Raw genomic sequence first — 7,080 nt, forward strand, 5'->3', positions numbered from 1 at the left:
AATTCTTAAAGCAATACTTAGATTTGGTAATGAGTTGTGAATTTTAGATGTCATCTTCAAGCATTATAATGGGTTCACAAGTGGTTAATTATTGTTTCCCTGTAAGATTTTATAAAATATTAAAGATTTCATTGCTATCATCTATATTGCAATTTATACTGTCTCTTAAAACAATATCTAAATCTGTATAGTGACATGAAGAACTGCTAGCATACTTGACTGATTCTATATTTAGAATGACATATTCAATTATAATATGAATTACATAATGTTGAAAATAGTTCCTCAGCTACGATGTGCAATTGTGATTATCATGCTAGTTTATGAGTATTTCTGGAACTACAATTGGGACACATACACAAAAGCAAAAGGAGTGGACACTAAGCATTCCCAGGAAACAATATTTTGTTATTTAAGATACTATTATTGCACTGGCCTGATTTCAAAATTGCTTTGTACTTATGCGATGCTGTCTATAAGTAGCCCTATTTCTGAACAAAGAAGTATATTTCTAGGGCACAAGAAACAAAGTCAAAACTTTAGTTTAAGTTATATGAGAGGGGAGAAATGGAGATGTTTCAAAATGTCACAAATATTTGAGACAGTGAATTAAAAATACATATCTATTCACCAATAGCTTTTAAGTTGCCATAAATTATTGATGTTAATTTGTAATTAAGTGACATTTTTTGGAACAACTTTACTCAAAATAAGCTTAAATATGTATAATGATGCCAAATTTCTATGACTCAATAATATATTCAATAGCTATTTTCAATACAAGTGAAATTCATAAATATTAGGCAAAATATTGATTTAATGAAGAGTGGTCTGTGGGATATTAAGAAATCATTAATATCCAGGAATTAATATATGTGGACAACTATGTGGCAAAATCTGAGTATAAGCAAGATGTATTTTTTTAACTTTTAAGTTTTATTTTGTTGTGGTAAGAACTCCACATAAGGTCTACTTTTTTTTTTTTTAAAGATTTTATTTATTTATTTGACAGAGAGAGAGATCACAAATAGGCAGAGAGACAGACAGAGAGAGAGAGAGAGGGAAGCAGGCTCCCTGCTGAGCAGAGAGCTCCATGCGGGACTCGATCCCAGGACCCTGAGATCATGACCTGAGCCGAAGGTAGAGGCTTAACCCACTGAGCCACCCAGGTGCCCCCATAAGGTCTACGTTTTTAACCGATTTTGAGAGTCCAATACAATAAGCACAATGTTGTATATCAGATCTCTAGATCTTAACTCATCCTGCTTATCTGAAACTTTATACATATTGATGAATAATTCTTCATTTTCTCCTGCCTTCTTTCCCTGACCATCCCTGCTCTTCTGCTTCCATGAGCTTGACTATTTTAGACATAGAGGAATTGTGCAGTATTTGAGGAATACTGCATGTAAGAAGAATTGTGCAGTATTTGTCCTGTGACTGGTTTGTTTCACTTACCATAATGATCTCCAGGTTCGTCCCTGTTGTTGCAAATAGTAGGTTTACCTTCTTATTTAAAGTTACTTTTGCAATATTCTATTGTATGTCATACCACATTTTCTTTATGTTTTTATCCATTCATGTGCAAGATATGGATGATTTTAAGTGAACCACAAGTTAATATGTGAGATATTTTGTTACACTCTTGTGGGATCCATTTTGTTGCTTTATTGATATGTATTCATGTTTACCTTTGGAGTTTCTTTTTAAGTTAGAAGTTGGGATGAGGGAGTTAATTGAGTTCTAAGGATCCTTAACCCCTTACCTTATTTAACATAGTTAGAACTAAACAAAATGGAAGAAAATGCTTTTGGGGGTTTTGATGACCAAAGAACCATCAATGTATACAGTAAAAGTACAACCTGTCTCTGAACAACACTATATTCAGAAACTCAATGAATATTTATTGAATACCCAACATAACAGTCACTGTTCTAGACACAGGCTTGCAACTGTGAACAAAAACAGAATCCTCTCTTCAGGGAACCCACATTCTAGTAATAGGATGGAACAGGGGTGGGGACGCAGATGGAGAACAAATGAATAAATTATATCAATGTTTAAAGAATATGTACAGTGAAGAAAAATCGGAATAGGGGAATAAGTTGTGCTGGTTGGAGGTTGCAGTTTTAAAAAAATTGTCATGGAAGGCCTCACTGAGAACATGACATTTAGGTCCTTAAAGAGGTATTAAAATACACACTCACACACATACACGTTTAAAAAATATAATCTTAAACTTACAGAAAAGTTAAAAGTACAATACAAAGAATTCTTTTTTTCCCTAAACCACTGGACAGTAAGTACCTGACCTGATACACATTACCTCCAAATACTCTGGGGCATGTTCTTCATGAACAAGGACATTTTCCTGCATAAGCACAATATAACCATCACAATCAAGGAATCACCATTCTTACATTACTGCCAAGAAATCCACATCAAGTACATAGACTCCATGCAAGCTTTTCCATTTGCCCCTATTATGTCCTTCATTGTAAAAAGGATCCAGTTCAGAATCACGGATTGCACTGAGTTGCCTTATCTTTTTCATCCTGGATCTGGAATAAGCCATCAACCTTTTTTTGAAATTTCATGACCCTGACAGTTTTTAATATTATAGATCACTTATTTTGTAAAATGCTTCTCAGTTTGAATTTGTCTGATCTTTCCTCATGAATGCATTCAGATTTTGCATCTCTGGTAAGAATATCATAGAAATAATTCCCTTTTCTTCTCATTGCATTCTATCTAGTGACTCATGATTTTAATTTGTCCCATTATTGATGCTGTTAACTTGAATAACTTAAGGTATAATCTGCCAGGTTTCTCCTCCGTGAAGTTATTCCTTTTCTTTTTGTAATTAATATGTGTTTTGTGGAGAGGTACTTCAGAAATGGTTTCTTGTCCTATTTCTCATTTAACTTTCTACTTATTCATTTATTTGTCTGCCTCTCTCTCTTATCTAACTAATCATTGATTGAATCCATGGTTTCCTATTTAATCAGTGCATTAAAATTTTTACTACCATTATTTACTGCCATTCTTTATGGTCCCAGATTTGGCTTCTAGGAGCCCTTTCAAGCTGATACTGGTGTGTGTTTGACATGTCCCTATCATTCTGGAACATTCTCTTGTTTTGGAGCACAAGCTACCCTGCCTCATTTTTAAAAAAATTTTTAGTTTGAGTATAGTTAACATACAATGCTGCATTAGTTTCGGGGGTACACGCTAGTGATTAAACTTCTCTATGCTATACTGTGCTCACCACAAGTGTTATCTACCATCTGTCACCATACAATGCTGTTACATTATTACTGACTATATTCCTTATGCTGTGCACTTTCTTCCCATGACTTACTTGTTCCATAACTGGAACCTACGGTCATCTTGTGCTTTGTAGATCCTTTCCCTGAAATTAGTCATTTCTTCAAGGATCCTTTGTTCCTTTCAGTGGAAACCAATGTACAAGCCATGATCTAGGTGTTTAATATGGGGCCCAATGCCCCTGGGGACACAGATGATGATGGGGTGTTACTGTTCCAAGACCTTATTAGTGGTAAGGGGTGAGGAATATATTGTATATATTATATAAACATACACATGTGCACACACACATAACATTTACAACTGTACTAATTTCCACATCCATCTGTAAGTATTGAAAATGATGAGTTTAATCAATACCTTTGATTCCAATCAAACAACACAGAATTCATTCTAGTTTTCTCCTTTCTTTTTTTCAATGAGTTAAGCATATGTTTATTCCCATATGCTTCTACACATAAGTTTACAAGCCTTAATGAATGAAGATGTTACTTGAAAGACACATTATACACAGGGTAGATGCAATGAGTTAACAGTTTTCTCCCTTTCCGTGTTTATTTGATCCACCTGCTGCAGCCTGTCTCCAATATGGAAGCTTCCCTATCCCGCCTGAGCGCTTAGGCTTTGATTCCCTGCACTGGGCTGCTGCATATGCACTTTCTTCACTCAGGTTCATATGTAGCATTCCAGGTCATCCTGCTTGCATACGTGATCTCCCCCGAATCTAGGCTTGGGCTCTAACACCCTGCATTCGGTGTTTCCTTGCATGATGACCTATTTGTTCTGCTTGACATATCTCGCTGGACTTTCTCCCATGTGGACTCCCTTAATCTACTCCATCTTTGAGTCCCCATTTCAAGATGTTCCCATGGATGGATTCTCTGCATGGGCTGCCTCCCCAGGTTGATATCCTTCTCACTCTGCTCAAGCTCTGATACTTCACCGCACACATGTCCCTTGTATAACACTTTCCTTACCCTGCTTAGGCTCTAATATCTTCCCTCCATCCCAGCCCATTTGAAAGCCCTCCTTATCCAGCTTGGATCTGACACCAGATGCCATGTTGCTCTCACTCAAGCATGTCATGTTCACTCTTTTGGGCTCCAAGTCCCCATAGCAGGGTCCTATCCCTGTATGGAGGCCTTCCTTACTCCACTTGGGAGCTAACATCTCCCTCCAGGCCCTATTTGCTGAATGGGGGCCCTCCTCATTCTTCTCACCCTCTGACACCATGAACTGGACAATCTCCTTCCCGGTGTGGATGCTCTTCTCATTCCTCATGTGCTCTGACACCTCATCCAATTCAGCCCGTTTTGTGTGTATTTTTGCCTCGATCTGTTCACCCAATGTCTTTAAGACTGTGTTGTTCAGAAAGAACAGGGTAGAAAGAACAGGTTGTTCAGAAAGGGGGGTAGAAGGGAACGAGCAAGTGAAGAGAAGAGGATGGAGAAGAGAAATTTGAGTAATCATTGTTTCATAAAGGAAAAATAATATATGTACATACTGCTCTCTTAGTTCATTTACTACAGTGAAATACTAGACTAGGTAGTTCATAAAAAAACAAACATTTATTTCTCCCTGTTCTGGGGGCTGGAAGTCTGAGGTCAGGGTACCCGCATGGTCAGGGCCAGGAGGCCCTCTGGAGGGCCAGGGACTGCAATTTCTCACTGTGTTCTCCTCACATGCTAGAAAGGAATGAAGGATCTCTCTGGAGCCTCTTTTATAAGGACACTGATCCCACTCACCAGGGCCCTGCCTTCATGACCTAATCATTTCCCAAAGTCTCCACTTTCTAATAGCATTTATCTTAGGGGTTAGGATTTCAATACATGTGGTTGGGAGGGGCACAAATGCTGAAAACATAGCACACGCCAATCTGGAATTAGCCTTCAATTTGAACCAGACTTCAACTTTTGTTTTTAAGTCCCTGAGGAAAATTGTTGCTATAAACTCCCATCCTCTGCTCTAAAAAGGAGGATTGAAGTTGCCCTAAGGCCAGAGGACTATCGTTTTCCTGTAAAATTAAGTTGGTGATTTCTGAAGTCTTAGAGTACACGTCTAATGAAATCAGGGTGTGAGGGAGGATAAGGTAAAGCTGAATCACTGAAAGGTCATGTTTACTAATAAGCAAAGAGTATGAAACAACAGTGTAGAAGCAATCCACTAATAAATATTTATGGAGTTTCTACTAAGACATAGAGAATCACTATTGATCAATCTGTTTGTATTTCAACAGTCTCGTAGGATTTCCTTACATAATAACAGCAATTAATGTTAATAAAGCTGAAAGAGTGATCTATAAGAGGCAAAAGGAAGGTCCATTTACTTTGTTTTTAAAGGAAGAAAAGTCCATTAGGACATTTGAAAATAGGACACGTTAGGACACTTCAAAAAATGGCTGACAATTATTTAGTGCTTAAATTTTAGTTATCTGGAAAATTTACACGTGGAAAAACTCCAATTCATTTATTATTGGAAAGTAGAGTGCTACTGTTTGTATCAGAGCCAATTCAAACTCAAGGTCCTACGCTGTCATTTCCTCCAGCCAGCTGTTAGACTTTGGGGTAGTCACTGTCGATCGCAGGACCTTCTGTTTCCTCATCTATGACATAAGGGAGTTGGTCTAAATTTACTCAAAGACGGTCAAATCTAATATTCTATATCTTAAGGCAGATTAAGATAGGGTGTTTTTATTTCCTATAAAGAACTTCAAGTTCATGTAACGCATTAAAGAATAAAGTAAAGAACAAAGTATTTTGTGTTGGGAATTGCCCAATGGAGCAAGAGTGACTGATTAGAAATAAAATATTCATTCACTAGACACCCACACAAGTCTAAGAATAAGGTGTGGTTTTCTCTCAACCCGTAGAAAATTTGAATAATGGAGTACGACGTCCATAAGTAACTAACTTATCATTTGAGATTTACATTAGAAATCAGCTGTTGGAGTTTCCCAGAAGGTAATTTCCCACTACAGCTTATTTTTCTCAATGTGTGGACTATTAGAAGACACCTTAGATGATGAATCAGACCAATAACAAAATATTTCATTTGTATAGTGCTCCCACTATAAGTACAGGCATCCCCGCTTTTTCAAAGTCTGCTTTACTTCCCTTTGCTTTTGACACAAGACCTACATTTGTCCCTGTTTTCACTAGCCAACAGACAATTTGAAGAGTGTTTTTTTCTCTCTCTTTTTTAAAGTTTTTATTTATTTATTTGAGAGAAAAAGAGAGATAGAGTGGGTGAACACAGAAGGAGAGGAAGAAGCAGACTCCCTGCTGAATAGAGAGCCCCATGCGGGACTTGATCCCGGGACCCTGAGATCAGGGCCTGAGCCTAAGGCAGGTGCTTAACTGACTGAGCCACCCAGGTACCCCAAGGATTTTCTCCTTTAAGAAAAAAGGCAAGACATGAAAACAGCATTCCGTGTGTCTTTTGCAGCCATTATAGAGGAGTGAGAGTGAGCCCCCTGAGCAGTGAGAGGGGTCTGGCCAAGCTCCTTCTCTGGGAAGTACAGCCAGCATCTCAGCAGCAAGCCACCCCAACTTTGAGATGTGTCTATGTGCATCTGTGCTTTATCTTGTACATCTGTTGGTAAGATGTGTCTTAAGGTATTAGGAAAGCATAAAAGAGGTCATTTTTGGGGTCTGGGAACACTAAAAAAAATTTCCATATAAATTGATGGTAATTGCTTTTTCATTTTACACCATTTTGGCCTATGAAAGATTTCATAAGAATGCTCTACTTTCA

This window comes from Mustela putorius, unplaced genomic scaffold (assembly GCF_011764305.1).
Source record: "Mustela putorius furo isolate JIRA1106 unplaced genomic scaffold, ASM1176430v1.1 tig00003871_pilon_pilon_pilon, whole genome shotgun sequence".
Classification (NCBI taxonomy): domain Eukaryota; kingdom Metazoa; phylum Chordata; class Mammalia; order Carnivora; family Mustelidae; genus Mustela; species Mustela putorius.